Below are 22,137 nucleotides of genomic sequence, written 5' to 3' on the forward strand. Positions count from 1 at the left end.
CCTTTCTTTCACCCTACCTTGTGTTTAAAGTGTAAAAGAGGCTTCTCACTGTGGCTCCTATCAAACGACTGGATGGTTTTCCTTTTGTTCTTATTTTCCATCCCTCATACTAATTTTTAACTGGCTGAAGCACCCTGGCTAGAAAGCACCACCCTTGAATGTCCTGCTTACTCAGCTGAAAGCAGCAGCTGTTCCAATAAGCAATTTGATGTTCAGCACCTGAGATTGGCTCCCTCCTTCCTGCAAGACTGCAAGCTCAACAGAACTTAGGAAAGCATGAAAGAGTTTCCTAGCCTGTTTTTCTTAACGCAGTAAGGAAAGCAGCACACGTTGAGGAAGGATATTTGTGTTCTGGGCAAGGACAACTGGCTCCTACCTGTACAATTTCAGCTGAACTTCTTTTGATGGGGTCCTGGGAATGAAGAATGATTTGTTTATCAAGGGCTGTGAAGAAAAGACTAAGAGATGGTTTTGTTGTTATCCTTATTGTCTGTCCCAAGTGGTATACTGGTAAATGTGGCTTTCCCTCCAGCAAATCTCTGATCTGTGGTATTTGCCAATTTCTGTGGTGTAAATATTCCCATTGTGGCCGATTTCAAGCTAGCAACATGACGTCATTGAATGCATAATAGAGAGGTAATACATGACTGGCTCCCATAAATCGATATAAGTTGATCTAGCACACTAGTCTGTCTTGATCCCATCAGCCCATACATGGAAAGAGAGTGGTGGTTTAGGGCCTGAGCCAGGCCTGAGATTTCCCCTGGGAGACGATGGGGGATGGTGAGGCAAAGGGCCAAGCTAGTGCATGTGGCAGACAGACAAGGCCCATGAGCTAGAGAGGACATAGGCAAATATCCCATCTGGTGGGCCAACGATGGGAGTGAAGTGGGAGTCAAGGTGAGGATCTCAAACCCCAAAGTTTAGCACCAGAGGCAGATAGATATAGAGTAGAAACACTGGGGACACCACTCATCAGTTGGTTGACCCTGGATATGTTACTGAAACTCTCTGTGCTTCAGTTTCATTAGCTGTAAAACTGGGATACCTAATAATAGTTCTTACCTTAAAGAGTTTTTGTGATGATGTTATAATGTATGTAAAGTGCTTAGCATGATGCCTGGCACAGAACACGCACTCGCTGTATGGTAGCTATTAAAATTAGGCTGGAATGCATAAGAGTGGGTGGGGCTTCCTCGGAAATTGTCCCAAACATTAGGAGGTGTCGGCAGCTTACCTTCCTGGGCTGGCAGTGAGTCCCTGGGGTTAGCTGTCTTAAAGGGTCAGGCCGGGGTGGAGTGCTCAGCGTAACTGTTGGTGAGAAAGATAATCAAAACATGTTTTGCTAAGTGGCAATAATTTTTTGGCTGTTTTCTAAACTGTTAAAAGAAAGTCTCATTTTTCTCTTTGTGGCAGGTTGTGTAAAAAATCTTTAAAATGGATTTGAGGTGGCTCATGAAGAACCAAAAAGTGCATTCTCATGTTGAGATCATGTTAAAGGAGAGATTAGCAACTGTAAATATAGAAAGGGAGCAGGAGTGAGAAAAATTACTAGAGCGTGAAATTTAGCTCTGAGCTTCCTGGTGGTTAAGGGAGGAAATATACAGATGCATATGGATGTAACGTGTTACATAGCTCTCACCAGGCATGCCAGTTCTTCATGAGAGAGCGTCTTGCTGTATTTGTTCTTGTTGTTGTTAAATTCCAATAGGTTGTTTTAGTCATAGGGAGCCTGAAGTACCCATGGCCACCAGTCTTTCTGAGTTTCCAGAGTCTGTAGACTGGAGAAAATCAACCACTGAGACTGTGTTTTGCCTTTTCTAAGAAGTACATTACGTTCCAGTAGGCCTCCAATGTTACTCCTGCCCCCCTCAATCTTTTCTTCAAACAACAGTAAAAGTGATCTTAAACATGTAAGTTGGACGACGTCATTTTACTGCTTAAACTCTGGAATGCCCTGGGAATTGAACCAAACTCTTTACTGTGGACCACATCACCTCACACAATCTGACTCCAACATTATCTCGGTGCCCTCCCTGCTCCTGACCTTGTAGTTCCATTGCTTCCTCTTTTCTGCCTCAGGACCTTTGCACATAACCTTCCCTCTGGTAGGAATGATCTTTCCCCTCTTCACAGAGGTGGCTCCTTCTCTCATACCTGTCCCTCCTCAGCCTTCACAGGTGGCAGTTCCTAATGCAGATTCCATCCCTGTTTGTCTCCCTCTCAGCTTCTTTTTGCTTCTCTAAACTGGCACTGGAACAAGCTATATTTGGTAAGATAAGATGAGGAAATGACTTTATTTTTCACCTACCACAGCTTCAAACCTGCTTGGGAAGGATTTGACAAGGAAGATATGGCAAGCAAATCTCATGGCTTTTACAATCATTTTTGAGTATTAAACTCATCTTCTTTTTAGATATGAAATAGTTCAGTCCAATTTAATGTCAAAACTTCAGTTCCTCAGGGGCTGGCCCAGTGGTGCAGCAGTTAAGTTTGCACCTTCCACTTTGGCGGCTCTGGGTTCACGGGTTCGGATCCTGGGTGTGGACGTACGCACTGCTTGTCGAGCCAAGCTGTGGTAGGCAACCCACATATAAAGTAGAGGAAGATGGGCATGGATGTGAGCTCAGGGCCAGTCTTCCTCAGCAAAAAGAGGAGGATTGGCAGCAGATGTTAGCTCAGGGCTAATCTTCCTCAAAACAAAACAAAACAAAGCAAAATAAAACCAGTTCCTCGTCCAATTTACAGTGTTTTCATTCTTCTAGGCTCAAGCTTAACTTAATTAACGTCCTATTGACCAGAAGTAGGGGGAGCCTTGTGGTCCTATCTTTCATTTTTCACCTTCTTCTTCTGCTCCCCACTGAACCTCTCCTGCCATTTCAGAGACCCCTGGAGAGGAAGGAGTGGGGAGGACTGAGGGGCACGAGATCTTTTTAGGTAGCTGGTGCTGTTTGCAGTTCTCTCTTGACTGTCAAGTGTCCTCTGTCAAGGCAGAAAAACAATTATGATTCTTCTTGGGGACAAGATCCCCCACTGGAGGCCTCCCTCCTGTCACTCTCTGCCCCAGGCACACGCCCTGGCTCACCTCGCATGAATCCAGGGCCCCACGGTTCCCTCACACCGCCTCTGTCTGCTTGGGCGGTCTCACTCCACTGGGCGGCCCTCTCAAGAAGACTCAGGCCAAGTGAGCTTGCACAGTGTCCACTCTGCCCACTGGAGATATTAGGCATCTTGCCCTCTGACATTCCAGAAGGACAGGCCATTCCCAGGGCAGCCCTCTCCCTTTGCTCAGCCCTCATTGGAGCTCCAGTCAGCTCCTTGCCTGTGGACTTTTCCTCTGGGCTCTGTGCACCAGCATACTGGACATGCCCTCGAAGAAGTCTATCATCACGCTGTGCTCTGGTGCCATGACAACACCGGGGACCAGAGCTCCCTCACCGTCTGCCTGCAATTCCACCCCTTATCTCCGGGCTTTCCTCATGTATGCAGCTTGGGCGTCACAGGGGGACTGTGGGTCACAGGACCAAAGACTGGTTTTGGCCGCCTCTTAGGAAATCCTGAATGAGCGGTCTATATCTTTATACCTTTGGTTAGAATTTGCTGGGGACCTAAGTGGGTTTTCTTTATCACCTATTGTTCTCGGCTTTGGGCTTTAACCAAAATAGTAAGAAAACACCAAAAATTCCACTTGATATTTTATTACATTCCACGCATTACTTAATGTATTTATTTTTGTCAGGGCCTCAGTAGAGCTGGAGTAGTTGATTCAAGCATCAAGGAGTCAAAATGAAAGTAAGAGTGACGTCTTTAATGATGGCCTAAACGAGAGGCTAAAACCAAGAGAGTACAGCGCCCCCACCCCCCGACCTCCCCCTCATTTTGCCCATGGAATAGTGTCCTGATTGAAAGTGAGATGGATCTGCACAGATGTGGGGTTGTCTGGTTGTTGAGGGAGCCCTGAACAAAAGGTTCCAGCAGTTTCATGGACGCTGGGATCAGGAGGAGGGGAGGGAGAGGACTAGGGAAGAAAAATACTGGGAACTGAGTCAGAGTGGAAACACTGGTCTCCAAGGCTTTCCCTTTCCCCCTAAGGAGGTCTTGAGAGGGGTGCCTGAAGGCCTCTGCCCAAGGCCTTGGATGCAGAGACCCAGGAGGGAAGGTACTGGGTGGGAAGGCAAACAGAGAAGAGTACGGCCAGAGGGGCTGAGTCCGTGACACAGCTGCCTTCAGAGCCTGCAGTGAGCTGGCTGTCACCAAGCCTGAGTTGCGGAGGGGAGCTTCCCCCAGGAGGCCTGCCAGGGAGAGCCTTTGTAATTGCCCATGGTTGGGTCTGAAAAATCACACGTGGTTTTTCAACCAGAAGCCAGACTCCCCATTTTTATTTATGTATTTATTATCTCTATTCTCTAGAATAATGTGGGTTTCCCTAGGGGAAAGTACAGTCTCTGGCACATAGTAGGTACTGATAAGTATGCGTTGAATAAAAGGAGGAATGCAGGCCAGGTGGCTACAGAGAGAAGACCCACTTGTGGTCTTCAAGGAGCCACATCTGTCGAAGATGAAGACTGAGTCATGTTTCACAAGGTGGCCCATGCTTAACCTCCAAGAGCCATTTATTGTTATTAGAGGAAAGAAAGATTACTGTGATGGAGCGGGCAGGAGAGGCTTCAAAGGTGAGTCACGGCTTGAGCTAGTGGGTTCATTACGGATGGGATTTGGAGAGGTGAAACTCAGAAAGCACCATTTGGCTCACAAACTTGACGTCAAACTCACCCACACTTACTAGAGCCATCTGTCTTGATACCTCCCACTTTCCCAGTGGAATACTTAGAGCATGCAAATATCTGCTGGTAGTGTTCCCGGCTCCCCACCAGCCCCAAACAGGGAGGAAAAGGAGAGGGTGGTATTTTGGGGACCCAACTCCTGAATTTCATTTAGTCCATTCCTTTTTCCGGCATGGACATTTCATTCCTTTGGGCTGTAGATCAGTGCTTGTATTTTTTTTCCTTCAAACCATTTTTACTCTCTTTCATCCTCTGTCACTGCTTCATGCTTCTACCAGATTTTAAACTTCTGTTTACTGAATGGGGATGAGAGTATATTCAGGTTTGTACAAATGCACAAAGAAAGTAGATTTGCAGATGCATGACAACCCTCACTGTATGGTAGGAAACTTTGATCCACACCTATGAACCTTAACCCTCCCTTCCTTGGCTATGGGGGATGGGGCGGGTTGTGCTCATTGTTTCTTAAATATTTAGCCCTTTGAAGACAAATTAAGTAAAACCACAGAATCGTAGCATCCTAGCATCAGAGAAGACCTTTTAAATTCCAATGTATGTTAAAGGCAAATTTTATCTCTTGGGTAGATGAGTCTGTAGTTGAGGAAAATTCCTTGGTACACCTTTCAGTTGAAGGAGGCAAGCCCCTCCGTCCCCCTTCTGCACCCTACCCTCAGCAGACATGGGATGGGTCAAGATGAGGTCAACAGAGACAGGAATATACTTGTGCAGTAAAAGAAGGCAGAATTTTGAATATCCACTTGCAGTAACGACAAGGAGTTATCAGGGCCCCAGGGAGGCAATGCAGGAGCAACGGAGGAACTGAGTGACTTTGCAGGCTGCTGAGGCAAAGGGAGGAGCCACAAAGCTGGAAGGCATTCTCTGTGGCAGGGAAAGGGAACTATATCCTAGGGGTTTGATATCTGATTTTTAATTTGAAGTTGTTTTTTGCTCTATGCTCTAAATACCCTCTGCTACCTGCAAAACTTCAGTAAAAATCTGCTACACAAATTGTCTTGTGTTAGTGGGACTCTGGGGAATGAATGCAGAGCAGAGTTCTGTAAGCCAGAGGGTCCACTTGGCACAGGCGACGGTGCAGGCTGGAGGGTACACTGACTCAGAGGCAGATGTGAAAGAACATTTACAAGAGGAAGGTGTCCTTGAAGGGAGTAGGCGGGAACGTGACTTAGAGTTCACCTTATCTATGAATTCCATCTTTGAAAAACCCACACATTTGATGAAATACTTTCTTAATTGTCATCCAAATCATTGACACAGAGCAGCAACAGGCCTGGAGGAGGCTGCTGTTCCATGGGGTACAACACCTGGACTGCCTTTAGAGGTCCGCAGTGACGTGCCAAGCAGAATTCTTTGGGTCTTGGCAATCACCTAGTTACAAAGTGTCCAAGCTAGACGTTCACCAGGTCCTCTTTTCTCCAATTTCCTCAGAAGGACATTTTGATGTGTTTTGTCAGATGTATCTGGAAACCACATCGGATGGGTTTCCTTTACTTTCTCAACTAGGAACATCCTTCAAAATGGGAATAGATCAATCAGATATGACTGATTTTTCATAAACACGCTGCTTCCCTTTGGCTGTATTTGGTGTGCTAAATTATCACCAACCTGGTTTCTAATAGACTTCTCATCTGTCAGGGCTTGAAGCGACTGCAGTGATGGATAATCTAATCCCACAGCTTCATTCTGCAGAGGACCCTGAGCTTCGACTTGGCCAAGGTCACATGGTTGGTAAAAACTAGGGGACTGAATTTAGCTTGCAACAAACATCTCCCTCCCCAGTTTTCTACTGCATGCTTTCTTGGGGGGAGATGTGTATGTACTTTGTAGCTCAACCGACGTCTTTTTTATTTTAGCTTTTAAAATGTGCATATACTATTATACCAACTAGGTATAGTAAAAAAGGAAAGGTACTTTTATTATTTGTACCAGAGGCCAGAGATGCTCCTAAATGTCCTATGATGCACAGGACTGTACTCCACAGGATTATCCAGTCCCAAACTCCTCTAAGAACAGGTCTGTTATCAGTTGTAACGTACCCTGCACCAAAGAACTCTGCAGAGAACATTCAGTCCTGTGTATCTATATTCAACTGAAATTATTTAAGATTCTATTTCCAAGAGACTGTAATTCTTGAGCTCTGCAATGATGAGCTGTGTCATTTCAGACCAGTGTTTCTGCTGAGAACGTGGAAAGCACACACACACCTGTAAGCAGGCACCGCAGAGGCTCCCAAGGCGGGGAGGATCTGTGGGTCCTGGACCTGTGAGAGGAGAGAGCCAGGAGAGGGGAGCTCCCTGTTGGGAGCAGCCTTTCCCCTCATCCCAAAGTGGCAACAAAGAGACTGAGAAGTGAGCGGAGCTTTGACAGTCTCAGGGGTTGGGGGCTTTTGGTGGGGATCCTGTAGGGCTACAGCCTAGGACAATGTTTCTCAACAGGGGTGCTTTTGTCCCTTCAGAGGACACTTGACAATGTCTTGAGACAGTTTTGCTTGTCACGACTGAGAGGGTGCCACTGGCTCCTAGTGGGTATCGGCCAGGGATGCTGCCAGCAGCCTTCAGCGCACGGACAGCTCTCCAACAACCGAGAATGATCTGCTCTAAAAGGTCCATGGCGCTGAGGCTGAGAGACCCAGTAAGAAGCCCTGACTAGGAGTGAAGGAGAATGGGAAGTAAACCAGTCCTCACAAAGATGGAAGCCCAGACTCAAATCTCTCAAAGCTCTGAAAAGCTCTGGTTGCATTTTCAGCCTGGGTTCCTGACAGAAGCAAACGTGAACCCTCCCTGGAGCAGGACAACGTTACCTAGAACCTCACATATACCCAACACCCTTGCATAAGGTGGGACGGGGGGAAGTCCTCCAAGTCAAGGATGCTACATTCCTTGCTTTGTCCACTGGTAAAATGCTCATTTGTATTTGACTTTAATAAATTAAAGATGCATGTTGTCTAGTCTTTACAGTAACCACTGAAAGAATGGTGTTGTCTATATTATAAATTATCTGTAGAAATATATGTATAAATTACATATAATTAAAATATATTATAAATATATAAACATATATTTAATAAAGGAGGAAACTGAACACAATATATCCAAAAGGAGACAGGAATCCAAAAGAAATAGAAAACAAATAACAATATGGTAGAATTAACCCCCACTGTGTCAGTAATACATTCAATGAAATCTACTACTCCCATTAGAGTCCAAGATGATCAAACTGAGTTAAAAAAATCAAAAGACTGTAATTCTTTGCCAATCTCCTGACTCTGAACAGCAAACTGTCACAGAAGAATGGTCTTTATAATGGGTAATGTTATACTGAGGGATTTCTGCTTAAACCCTTTACATATGTTTTGTCATTTAACCCTTGATACTGGCCCTATTATTTTCATCTTCTTGTAGATGAGGAAACCGGGGCACACTTGCTCCATGTCATATGGCTAGTACATGGCAGAATGAGCGTTTAATGCAGGCCCTCTGGCTCCAGGATTCATGTCCTTATCAACACTGCTAAATCAGCTGAGGTTTTAGCACTATCCTGTGTTTTATGACATTTCTTGGAGAGTCTCAACTGATAATATTTTGTCACACAAATAAATGATATTTTTCAGAACACATTCCCTTATTATTTTGTTCAGATAATATAACATCTTTCATTGTCCCTATCCTTTTTTTTTTTTTTTTAACAACAATAAGCATTTATTTTGCTCATGAGTCTACAGGCCACCCAGGGAGTTCTGCTGCTCTGGGATAGGCTTAGCTGTCTTGGCCGGACTCACTCGTGGATCTGCAGTCAGGAGGAAGTTCAGCTGGGGGCTGTCCTGTCTAGTATGGCCTCAGTTAGCTCTTGTCTGATTCATGCAGTTACTCAGTCGAGCAGACCAGCCCAGCCTTGCTCTCCTGGGGCAGGCTGGGATCCAAGAGGGCGAGTAGAAGCACTGAGACCTCTTGGGATCCAGCTCAGAATGGGCACATCTTCCTTTCTGCTGCATTTTACTGGCTAAAGCAAGTCACAAGCCAGCCTGGATCCAAGGGTGGGGAAATAGACTCCATTTCTTTAGAGGAGGTGCTAAAATTTCACATTGCAAGGAGCATTTTTACTTGTAGGAGTAAAAAAATCAAGGTCTTTAGGGCAATCAGTCTACCACACCAGCATCCTGGCATAAGGAACTGGTTCTGTGAATAAATCAAAAGAACTTGGTTACAGGAAACGTGGTATCCAGGGAGGATGGCAGTGCTTGTTAAATGGGAGCAAAGCAGCTGGGCAGATTTTTCTGTCTTTGTCCTGATCCCATGCTCTTTTTAGTCACACTTCATCCAGGATTCTCTGGTTGCAAGCAACAGAAACAGATTTTTCTTACCTTAAGCAAAAAGGAAATTTGCTGAAAGGGCATGGGAGAGTTCATAGAATTGATGAGAAGTTTGGAGAAGCAGGCTCAGGAACCAAGGCATTTCTGCAGGGGAGGTGGGGTACAGAGGTGGCAAAAAACAATGCAACAGTCTTATTAATTGCACAGGGATGCATGAGCTTCAACTATTTTCATTTTCTGTTTTAGTTGCTTTATTCAAGGTTCAGTTTCCAGCAGAGGAGCGTCTGATTAGCCTAATTTGAGTCAGATGCCCTCTGCATAGTTAGGGGAACACAGGGCATTCCAAGTGACATTCCCACCAGGTATATTTAAGGGAAAAGTAATACCCAAACGATAGTATAGTATGGGCACAATTATCAAGAGAAGGTGAAACAGACGCTGGGTAGCCAAGAATAGCCTATGTCCACTATATCCTTTAAAAAAACAATTTCAAGTAGCTCCATGATATTTAAGGATTTTTCAGGAAAGAAATTTAATCACGGAAGAGCGCAGATACAGGGACAAAAAGACTGGGAAGAATTATAACAAGATGTAAGTAATTTTCTTTGAGTTGTGGGACTAGGGTTAGTTCCTTTTTGCTTCTGTTGTTTTTTCCTATAGTGTGCATTTATTACTTTTTTAATAAAAAATAAACTTCATCTTTTAAGATGAGTGGAATGAGGGAGGAGAGTCCCTTTTGATTGTCTGAGGACATAATCACTAGTTACTATATTAATAATAGGAGCATATGTTCCTCTTGAAATGCAACAACCGTCTTATATATAAAACTCTAAACAGAAACAAACAAACAAATTCCACCCAATTTGGAAAGGACTTGTGCTTGTGGGTTGGGTGCAGAAGGAAGCAATTTCCCTCCATTTTTCTGCCTGAGCAATTCTTTTGCACTTTGATATTTGTTTCACCAACAAGGTGTTTCATTATTTCTCCCACATAAAGAGCCTGTGCTCTTATGAGATGCTGTGGAAGACTCTGCCTTGCCCAGATGTGTCTCAATGAAAACAGCCTTTCTGTGCAGCGAATGAGACTTGTGAGGACAATGGGACCTGTGGGAAGAGGGAATCCTTTTTCAGAGTTCGGAAAAAAAAAAAGAATAAAGCTGTGTGCCCTGTAGGGATGAGAGAACACAGTTTTTCCTACTCACCTCTGTGCTGAGTTGGGGAGAACATTCATCGAACTCCAAGCCTGAGGCTGGGTCAGCAGATACACTCTCTTCTCTTGACCCTTCTCCAAGCTTCCTATACCAGTTTTCATGATCAAATTTCTCTGCTCCCTTGGACCAGCTGAAAAAGAAGTTATGAGATCTCTCCATCATTCGCTACTCTCTCAGGCCCTTCCTTCTTCGAAGTTTTCCCATTTTGGGTCTTTTTTCCTCTCTTTCCCAATGTTTCTTCTCTTTTCTTCACAGACTTTGTATCTCTGGGGAGTTCTGTCTGTGCCTCTGGGCCTTCCTTTTTCTATTTAGTTCTAAGAACCCATTCTGGGATTCTATTTCAGTCCATCCATCCATCCAACTGACCGCGATTGAAACCAGGAAGTGTGATCAGTGCCAGCGGCTGGAGGCCCCGGCTCTAGCTCTGCCCCACGTTGCTTCGTCTGAGGGCAGATATTTCCTGTTTCCCACAATGCTCCAGGAGAGCTGCCTGCTCAGAGCTCGGATTGTGTCTCTTCTCCTCCTGCTAGCAGGCCCTGCTTCCAAAACTCAGATTAGAAAAGATGGGACATTTTAAAAAAACGAGCTTGCTATCTTGGCATTTCCTCTTCCAATAGCAGATTTCTTATGCTTTGATAATTCCAGAGTGAGAACACAAATTGTGAAGTGGATTATGGGGGAGAGTTCTAGTCAGAGACGGAAGCTTTGTCCTCTGAGCCCTCTTGCTGCTCTCTGCATCCCCCTCCAGCTGTTGTCACTCTTCTGATATGGTCCGTTTACACGTCCACGCTCACTCTCCAGCCAGGGGGCTCCTGGAGGTCGGGGTCTGCATCTCCCAGGCCTGCGTGCCCTGTAGGGGATCCACATGTGTATGGATTAAAGATCTTTTTCTCTTCCTTCAAGCTTAGCCACCCACTGAATATGTCCTGAGATGCTCCGTGGTTTCAACTGATTCCAGCTGAGAAAAGCCATGATGAGGGGGAAGCGCGCAGGTGTTTGGAGGGGAGCGACGCAAGACGGGAGGAGGAGACAGCGCATGCTCCGGGAGGTCAGGACTGGAATTAATACGGCTAAATAGCACAGAGCGAAGGATCGCTGTAGTCCTCCCATCTCAGAAGACCTGATTGGTTCCTTCAAATCTCTCTACTTTAAGGAATAATAAAAATATAATAGTGTGGTAATAATTGGATAATAGTAGGTAATAATTGATACTAATACTGCCTTACAGGAACTGTTCCAAATGCCTTACATTTACTAACTCATTTTGTCCTCACGACAGTCCTAAAACGTGTATTCTATCTTTACCATCCCCATTTTACAGATGGGGAAATTGACGCTGAGAAACTCTCCCAAGGTCACACTGCTAATAAATGGTAGAACAGGAGTCGTGAGTCTAGGCAGGCAGCTCCAGAGCATGGCCTTGTAACCGCCACACTCTCTGGTGGGTGATTCCCAGATGTTTGTCTCTGTGACAGGCTTGTCTCCTGAGGGTCCACTGACTGCAGACTCCCTGGGATGACCACGCACCTAGGCACTTGGGTCCTATCCTTGTCTTCCTGCAAGGTCATCTAGAACTGCTCAGGGGTGAAACTGAGTGAAGGCCTGGGGAGCCTCAGGGAGGGAAGGAAGGAATAGGGAGGCCCTTAATACAAAGCTGCTTCTCCTCCTCCCCCACCTGCCATGTTTCCTGGCTCTGCAGATGGTGTGTCCTTGCAACCAGCCTAGGAACCAAGGAGCCTGTGAGTTTCCTTGTGCCGCCTCTGCCCTCATTCCTTGTGTTACCAAGTCTTGCTCCTCCAGCCTCTTAATGTTACTCACATCCTCCACTCACTGGGACCACCCCACCCAGGACCCCTTAGCACCCTCTGGGGCCACTGCAGCTGCATCCTAATGGATGTCCCCACCAATTAGACCAGTGACTAAGCCAGTGCTTCCCACACTCGTTAAGACACAGACTGCTGGGCTCTGGTCTGATTCTGATTCACTGGGCCTGGAGGGAGGCCTGAGCACTTGCATTTCCAAGTTCTTAGGTGTCAATGATGCTGCTGGTCAGGGCTGACTACACTTGGAGAACCCCTGTACTAGCCTGTTCTCTACCCAGCCTCCAGAGAAATCACCTAAAACCAAGGGACACCATGCTATGAATCTGGCCATGGCTTCCCATCACCCTCAGGAGAAAGTCCAGACTACTTAGCATGGGCCACAGCTTACTTCCCTCTTCAGCCTCATCCTGTCTTGTGGGTTAGAGTGTGCAGTGCAGAGCTGCTCCTAGCGTAGCTTGCACACCCCCAGGACTGTGCTGTTTCCCACCTTTTCATAGCACTGGGAACACAATACGTGGCAGCTATTATCCTAGGCTCAGAGCTGAGGTCTGCAGGGGCTCTATTGGTGGCAGGGTCTGAGTATCCCTTTAGGTGACAGCTCTGACAGTCCCCTTGCATGGCCTGGCTGTTGCCACTCCTCCCACAGGCAGTTGGCTCCTTGGTCTCACCCTCCCTCTTGCCCAGGCTGGACTAGCCCCTCTCATTTCCCAGCCCTCTGCCCTTTGGATCTGACCTCTTTACAAGTGCACGTGTGGCCATCTGAGACAGATGAAATACCAGCTTTGCGGTGGGCTGCTTCCTTCACGGGACACCTGCTAACGATGCTATTGATCCAGTGAGTAATCTTGGCTGGATAGGATCCGAGTCTCTGTGGCCTGTGTCCCAGCCCCTTCCAGGGGAAACGCCCTGCTAATTGCCCAGGTGACTATTATTGTCACTGTCCCTCTGCTCTTTTGCTGCCAAACCAGCAGAAGAAGAGACTGCAGAACAGGAAGAGAGGATTCCCGGTGCCAGAGAAGAAAGTGCAGTTGCACAGCTGTTTCCTGATGTGCTCTTATCTGAAAGTCCAGGTAAACAGGCTACACTTTGGAATGGAACTGAAGTTCCCAAAGAAGCATGGATGTCTTCCCTGATTAGATTCCGCCCCCCCACACCCCAGGCCACGTGGCAAGTCCTTGGGGTTCCCGGAGGCTCCCGTCCCCTCTTCCATGACATTAGAACTTTGGAGTACATGAACTCTAAGGACTTGTCCTTAAAAGTCCTGAATCCTGTCCTTATGGGAATTTTGGCTTTCCTATTTAACCTTGACCTTGTTCTCTCTGTAGCCTTAGGCTAAGCCTGCGCCTCCAGCTCAAAAATGCAAAATGCGCTATAGCTGGGTGAGAGGGCGAGGAGTTGGCTCTTCAGAAAGTTAATTTGGATTCTGCAAATATTTGTTGAGCCCCCTACTACATCCCATTTCCTGCGCTGGATTCACCTACAGACAGAGATCTTCCCTAAAGCCTATCTGACGCCAAGACGGCCACATAAATAAGTAAATAAATAAAGCAATTAGATAGATAACTAGACTCCATTTGTCCTCATGACCCTCCAAACCAGTTGCTTTTTTGTTACATCTTAATTGAATTTGCGTGTTTGATTTAGTTTTTTGGGCTTTTGGTTTTCTCTGACCCCACAATTTAAACATTTGCTTTTAGATTGAAGACATTTCACAAGATGGTCTCTTATTTAAATATCTTAATGTGATTCAGGGAAGAGGCCGACATAACAGAGAATCCAGAATCCACCCACAGAAGCTCAAGCAAGCCCATCGTAAAGCCAGCCATAAGTAAGACTTTCTGTTGCACAGGAGAGCTCCCTGGGGATGGAGAAGAGATCCCACACTCTTTCGTGGCTCATTGCTGGGCAGAAGGTCAGTGCTCAGGAGTCCTGTTGAATTTGAGGGTCTTTTGTTTCCACTCGAAGCATCTCCTGGGGAATATAACAGTGGAACTAACAGGTGCAAATGCAAATGAAGCAAAAAGCAAAAAAAAAAAAAGGCAAAACAGAACACTTTCCTGAAGCCCTCCCCTGCCTTGTTCCCCATCCACTTAGGGTTTGAAGAAAGTCCATAAGCTTGGAATTCTTGTTTGCAACTTTTAGATTCCAGCGATATTCGACTACAGGAATTCAGGAGTGAGTAGTGCAGTAGAATTTAACCTTAACAAAGGACAGCTGTTTGGGCTGTTACTTAACATTATTAAATATTTCCCCAATTGAACAGAGGAACCTGTTTTCCAGACCTTACCCTGTATCACTCTCAATGTCCTCTACGTGGGGCAAAGGGAAAAGTGGGCTTATAATGAATGTGATGTTTTGTATTGTGGTGCATGGTACATAGTAGGCACTTAACAAAAGTTAGTTCTCCTGACTAGCTAAGAAGGTATTATCCTAAAATATGATCTTTCTATAGAGTTTCTGAAACAGAGGTTCTAACCTCAGTCCATGAAGGTGGATTGAAGAGAAGTGCATCATTATTTTCACTCACTTCTAACTGAAATTTAGGATGTCTTCCAATGATGAATGTGAGCAACACACCGCAGCAGTATTAGCAGCGTCTGTGACTTGGTCATTAGAAACGTTTTCACATTCTATTACAGTTGTGGCAGCTATCCGGAAATATCACTGGTGCTTGTTTACTACTTCACTTAGGCTGCTGCTTATTATTTAAGGCATCGGTAAAGAAGCACATGCATTACTTAATCTCAAATTTGTGTTTTTTAATGTTTTGGTAAGCATATTTCAACATAATTGGTTCCTTTTGTAACCTTATGCATTTTATGTATTTCAGAGCATCATTCTGAGAAGGGCTCCATAGGATTCACTGTATGGCCTTCATCTTGGCACAAAGATTAAGGTCTCTTTCTGACCGCAGTCTTCTGCTCTTTATGTGGCTTCTATGTTTCTTATTCTATCCCTTCCTCTTTAATGTTGGTTAGGATACTTAAACACCCATTTCTCAGTCTCGCTCCGCTCTCTCTCTCTGTAAAAACAATAGTACATGCTCATAAAAAGTTTCAGGGAATAGAGAAAAATGCCATTATCTAACTATATTCCCTGTAACTTCTTGGTGAACTTAGAGAAACATTTATTTTTATGCATAAATTTTTATTTTTAACATATTTGTAATTAAATGGTAAGTTCCAATTTTGCAACGTGTTTAATCTGCTATTTTTTTTTCTTCTTATTCTTCTCAAAGTCCCCAGGATAAGGTTGTATATTCTGGTTGTAGGTCCTTCTAGTTCTGCTATGTGGGATGCCGCCTCAGCATGGCCTGATGAGCGGTGCTAGGTCTGTGCCCAGGATCTGATTTGGCAAAACTCTGGGCCACTGAAATGTGAAGGTAACCACTTGGCCATGGGGCTGGCCCCCATCCAATTTTTTTAACTAATGAAATATCGTGGATCATCTTAGCTTGAGCTTTCCACCCACCCCCTGCCCCGTTAAAAGGTTAAGGATTATGTCGTTGCCTATTTGTCCTGAATGAGAGCTGATGCTTCTTTGCCTTTTGAAATTAGGAAATGACACTGTCTTTGAATGTATTTGGCCTCCTTTAGGCCCGTCCGTTCTTTGTTTACATGTAGTTTTGATTCTTCCATATTTAATACCACTTTCAATAATGCCTTCATCAATCTAATAGGCTAGACTCTGGGGAGAATTGTAGTGGGAAATTTGAATCCATAACAGTTTCATTGGAGGGGGTCATTAGGTTTTTTAGATACATTGTCTGATCTCCTCTCTCAATAACCAGGCTCCAGGCCTCTGATACTGTGGGAACTTAGGTCAGTCACTGGAGGGATAGAAGGCGTCTCTCTCCTCAACTACAGTGTGTGGAGGTAGGGAGAGAGATGGAAGGCAGCATTTCAGGGTGATGGCAAATCAAGACCAGACAAACCACTGGCATGAACGGCCAAACTCCAAGAAGCTGGGCCAAGAGGGAGCAGGAGTGGAAAAATCACACACTTTTGAATTCAAAGACTTTTGCTTAAATCCACTCATTCACTCAGTGACCCTGAGAGGGCTACATGTTATGAAGCTCAGTTTTCCCATCTATAAAACGAAAGTAATGTTAACACCCATCTTTCAGCTGGTTGTGCGGATCAAATGGAATAATATACATCAAGGTAACGTGTTGATGTTTTATTAATAACTATTAACAGATTGGTTGATGTACAAATAAATGTGATGGGTGTTTGGATGAGATGTTACAAATGAATCAAATAGCCCCCTCTTCCGAGAAGACTTCCAGGTCTCCCCAGGTGGTCAGCTGCTCCTTGTCTTCTATGTCCCCAGAGTGCTTTGCTGGTGGCACCGTAGCACATGTTACTGCTCTGTGTTGTCATTTCTGGCCTGTGTGTCTCTCTCCCTCTACCAGACTCTGAGGATCGCTGTGTGTCTCTCTCATCTCTCTATCCCTAGCACCCAGCACAGGGCCTAGCACATAATAGGTCCTCTGTGAATGAATAATGAGGCAAAGTAATGATGCAGCTGCTGACAACCTGGCAGAGGAGAGATGTTGTACACAGATACCACCCTAGGCAGGTAGAGGAGACTTAGAGAGACTGATGGCATGGGAGAACTGAGCAAGGAGAGACTGATTAGAGCTGTAGGGAGCGTTCCGGGAAGACTTCTTGGGGGAGGCAGAATTTGAGCTGAACCCTGAGTGTCATTTGCGTATCAACTGAGCTATAGCAGATCTGTAGATATGAGGTTTGCATACATTTTCATAGGAGCCTCAAAATGCATCTAGATTCAATGTGCGTGATATTCAAGGAGTATTGCTTTGCCTGATCAAATGAATCCCAAGGGAGCACTATTAGAATCCATGTGTTGTATTAAGACACAACGCACATTCTGGAAGCTCTTTGTTGTTTCACAAACCCAATCATTGAAAACCCAGCTCTACATCTTTGACATGGGAAAAACCCCCAAAACTCTATTAATTAGTATAAAGGCTAAGCTACTGTAACAGATCCCCAAAATACCGTGACTTAAAGAAGGCAAGTTTATTTCACTTTCATGGAACATTCCCGAGGTGAGCAATCAAAGCTGATGTGCTTCTCTGCTTCTTAGGTCAAGTTCCTTTCTTTCCTGTTATTGCTCTGCCATTCCTTAGGGCTTTGTCCTCATCTGCATGGTCCCTTTGTGAAGCAGCTCATGGGAAGGAAAGAGAGGATCTCCAGGGCAAGTGGCTTGGAGATGGCACAGAAATTCCACACTTCATTGCCATTCCCATCCCATTGGTCTAAACTTAATCCTATACTTTGTATGCATAGCTAGCTGTAAGAGAGCCTGGGAAGTTTTATCATAACGTGGCAATATCCCCGCTTAAATTCTGTCCTGATGGAAGTAGGAAGAAATGCATTCTGGTGGATAGCCATCAATGTTTGCTGAAGGAGGGGTGCACACAAAATGATTAGCCATTTACAAGCATATGCAGGGAATTTTGCAAATATTTGGTCAGTCCTTTATTGCGGGCTTGAGTAACACGCATGTTCCAAATCATCCAGAATCTGCACGGTGGTAGAGGTTCTGGTAGCTTCTCTAGTCCAATTATAGGTGGGAGATTTAGTCTTGGTCTCTTGGGACTTCTTCCTTTTTCTCTCTTTTTCTCCTGCACCACTCTTTGGCCATTTTCATACTGTTAGCCCTTTCTTTAAGCTTCTGACTTCTCCCAATGCCTTGCCTTAAATTTGCGTTGTTAGTCCTTCTCTGTTCCACCTGGTCCTGCTGCTGGGAAGGGGCATGGGGCAGAGTGAGGGGCTTCACATCCTGCCATTAGAGAAAGGGAAAGGAAAGAGATCCTCACCAAGGTCTGGCTTTAGGGCAGAGGACCTCAAAGACGTTTAACCTCTTCTACTGGGAGGGTCAACTCCTGTTTTGGAGTACACTTAATGAATTTGTGAGTCTTTCTCCTTTCTGAGCTATAAGCCACAGTCTTCTCTTACAGACTTAGTTTCTGGGAGTAGCAGAGAAAAGATGATGGAAAGAGGAGAGAAATGCCCACTCCACCACAGTGGAAAGAACCAGTGAACAAATGAATGAGTGAGAATGAGTGAATGAATAAATGGAATTTCTACCTTGCCTCTGATTCCCCATTGTGCAGGGATACAGCAGGATGCAAGTCACATGTGGTCCCTTCTCCTGCAGGGCTTCCGGTCTGGAGGGAGGGAGCCCCTGAGTCAGTCATTCCCAGTGGACTGAATTTTTCAAGGGTAGAAGTACAAGGGGCTTTGACACCTGTAATTGGTGAACTGGTTGGCATGTGGTGTGAGGACAGCTCATCTTTTAATGGCGAGGTTCAGGCTAACATTTAAATGACAGGAAAGAGTTAACTAGATGAGGAGTGAGTGAGCCGAGTGGAGGATGCACAGGGAGAAGATCATTCTAGGAAAAGAGAAAAGCATCGTGAGAAACCTGAGGCAAGAGTCAGTGTGGCCCCATAACGAAACCAAGAGATGTTCACTGTGGCTGGAGAGCAGGAAATGTTGGGTGAGGGCACCAGAGCCATGTAATTCTCTCCAAGGAGTTTGAACTGATTCTGAGGGCAAGAGGAAACGATTGAAGAATTTTAAGTAGGCAAGTGATGTGAATAGATTTGCACTTTAAAGAAATCCATCTGGAATCAGAGTGGAGAATAAATTGGCAGAGGGAAGGGAAAGGGGCAGAGCAGAGGCCATTGCTATGAACTCAGAGTGAGAGGATGGCTGTGGGTGATGGGGATGGAGAGGCCGGAGGGAGGTTTGAGGGTCCTCAGGTGCTATCTAGACGATGTATCAGAGGCTAGAGAGATGAGAGAGAAGTTTGCCCAGGTGACAGAGAGGTGGAGTCTTAAGACCCCTAGCTCTAGCCTACACTGTTCCTCTCAACCAGTGCCTGGTGAGACAGGTCTTCTTGTGACTGGTGGCAGTGGGTTGTTACAGATGAAGAAACTGAGGCTGTGAAGGGTTAAATAATTAGCCCGACATCAAATAGTTGGAAGTGGCTGATCAGGACTCAGTCCTAGACAGGTGGACTCAACAAGCCCACGTTCTTCTCTGTGACAGCAACATCCGGGGAGAAGCCCCAGTGCTGCGTTGCCTCTGAGTCTGCCGTGCACGCCTCCTCCCTGGCCCTGTGATCATCCGTGCCTGCCATGTGTTATTCTCAAGGAGTCTGTGGCTCCTTCGCTCTGAGTTCTAAAGCACAGTTTTCTCTTACAGACTTAGTCTCTGGAGGAAGCAGATGAAGAGTGATAGAAAGGGGAGAAACATGCCCACTCCACAAAAATGGAAACTGTGGCTATCCTGGGGTTTGCAGAGTGGACCCAGCGAAGAAAAATTAGGCATCGAGGGAACGTAACAAGAGAGGTAAGAGTGGGAGAAATCTCCCCATGAGTCTAGGGGAGTGTGACGCTTCCCATTCCCATGTGATCCTATCACATGGCAGAGTAGAAAGAGCAGGACTTTGAATGCCTGCAGTCCAGGGTGTGAATCTACCCTCTACTTATTAATGGCTCTGAGAGTTTTAGCCATTCATATAAGCTTTCTGAGCCTCAATTTCTTGATCTGTAAAATGGGGATAATAACACCCATATTAAGGGTTTTGAGGTAGATTGACAAAGATTATGTATGGAAAGAGCTGATTGAAGCATCTGGTGCATGGTTGGTACTGAGAGCACAGGATTCCCTCATTTCTGGGGTGACCTTTTAGTTTATCAGTCAATGGGGACACTTGTGAGAGTGAAAGGAGATGCTACAAGAATTACACTGGGACAACAGGAAAAACCAGAACTGTCCCAGCAAACTGGGACATATGGGCTGCCTGCTCACATCCCACTCTGTCACCAGAAGCCACTACAATCACTGCTCCACCAACTCTTGCTGGGCCCGGATTTCTTTTCTGGTGTTGTTAGAACTCTTCATTCCTTCAGACCATTCATTTGTTCACTCATTTAGTGAAACAATGCCAGGTCTGGTGCTAAGTGCAAGGGAGGCAGTAGCTAACAGATCCAGTGCATTCTGCTTCTCCTGGAGGAGTTCAGAGTGTGACGGAGGAGCCAGGCAGCGGCACCACAGTGTGATCATCTTTGGGAAGATGACGACAATGTGGCTGGAGGTGGGGCATAGATGCATGGAATTCAGTGTTGGAAGAGACCCTTGAGATTTAGTGCATTTAGTGTATTTCCTTCCTTATATAAGCAAGAATACTGAGGCCCAGAGAGGTGAACAAACTTGATCAAAGTCACCCAGCTAATTAAGGTCCACATGGGAGACTTGAGCCCAAAAGATTTATCTTGATGCATGACATTCAGGTTATTAATGTTGGAGCAGCTCTGGCCAACCAGAGCCCCTCCCCAGGCTCTGCCCAACTTCTCTCCCATCTTGTCCTCCACTGGGCTCAGCTCTGGACCATCCCTTCTTCTCTCATCACCTCTCTTCCCTTGCCTCTCCTCAATTACTTGGTTAGATACCGTTGGGGTGGCGGACATGAGTCACAGAGGTTCTAGTCCTTAGGGAGATGGATGAGTAAATAAATGAAAAAAAAAGGCAGGAAGGAGAAATTGTTCACTAGAGCTAAAAGCAATGTGCACTGGTAGTTTAAGATGATTAATTCTGGTGGCGGGATTGGGGAAGGCTTCTTTTGGAAGGTAACGTTGAAGCTAAGCCAGGACACTTACTAGAAACTTTTTCCATAGGTGGAGAAATGGCAAAAGCAGGTCAAGATACCATGAACAAAAGCATGGAGAATGAAAATACATTTCATATTTATGTGACTATTGGGGTAGAGACGCAGGTAGACACATTAAGTTTGAGGAACAATGCGGTGAGTAGGTTGAAGAGGATCTTAAATGCCTTTTGGAGGGCGCTTTTCTTAAATATCAAATAACAACAACAACAATGATAATTTAGTGCCCACCTCAAGCCATCCATGCTGGTGAGCATAGGTGTTTAGATTTAGACCACATTACGAATATTTGAATTAGATGTTATAGCCCCATTTTGCAAACGAGGAAATCTAGGCTCGCAGAGGCTACCTGTTGATCTAAGTTCACACGGTCGGTAAGTGACAGGCAGGTGAGCTGTTTGAATCCAGACCCCTTTGCAGTAGGCCAAGGCCTCAGAGAAGTGTGGAGCGAGGTGTGGGGATGGGCTTTGCCAGCACAGTGACCTGGGTTTGAATCTTGCTAAGGCTACTTCTCAGCTATGTGACCTTGTTTGTGTCACCTCACCTCTCACAGGTTCAGTTTTCTTATCTCTTAGACAGGCATAATCATAGTGTGTATTCCAGGAGTGATGTTAAGTATTTAACAGTGGTTGGCATGGCACTGACTGGTCAGGTTGGATGCAATCCATAAACAATCAGGATGGCCATTGTGAGGACCAGCTCTGCCCACTTCATCAGGCTGTTGAGAAAATTAATTGAGATTGTGCTTGTGAATCACTTAGAGTAGTATTTAGCACATTGTAAGCACTCAATAAATCTTGGCCATCAGAGAGTTTAGGGCAGAACAGGAGCGAAGTTTGGAAAGGAGAGGTCAGCTGAGAGAGACAATGTGGGGTGGATTCTAAAGGGGCTGACACTGGAATGTAGCTCCATACAGAATCCAGAGGTTAGGAGTTAGAGTCCAACAGATCCAACTTTGGGCTTCTGCTTCTTGCTTGGTGATTAATTGGTGATGCGACTTTAAGCATATTACTTAACCCCTTTAAGCTGAGAGTTTTCACACAAGATGAATAAACCTTCCTTATAGAGTGATTGTAAAGACCATGTGCTGTGGACTGAATGTTTGTGTCTCTCCAAAATTCGTATGTTAAAATCGTAACCTTCAATGTGATAGTATTAGAAGGTGGTGTCTTGGGAAGTATTAGATCGTTAGAGCATAATCCTTCAGGAATGCGATTATGAGAAGAGAGAGGAAAGTTTGCTTTCTTTCTCTCTCTGTCTCTGCTCTCTGCCATGTGAGGATACATC

At 45.3% G+C, this 22,137-nt stretch overlaps 1 long non-coding RNA gene across 1 annotated transcript; it reads right to left on the reverse strand.

Annotated features, from left to right (window-relative positions):
- Positions 1–1,185: 1,185 nt before the first annotated feature.
- Positions 1,186–11,315, reverse strand: LOC138923508 (uncharacterized). The gene is made up of 3 exons (XR_011437183.1): positions 10,313–11,315; positions 9,163–9,255; positions 1,186–1,311 (listed from the first exon to the last, which is right to left on the reverse strand). It is a non-coding gene; the product is annotated as an uncharacterized lncRNA (long non-coding RNA).
- Between the last annotated feature and the right edge of the window lie 10,822 nt (positions 11,316–22,137).

The sequence above is a fragment of the Equus caballus genome, chromosome 3 (assembly GCF_041296265.1).
Source record: "Equus caballus isolate H_3958 breed thoroughbred chromosome 3, TB-T2T, whole genome shotgun sequence".
Lineage (NCBI taxonomy): Eukaryota > Metazoa > Chordata > Mammalia > Perissodactyla > Equidae > Equus > Equus caballus.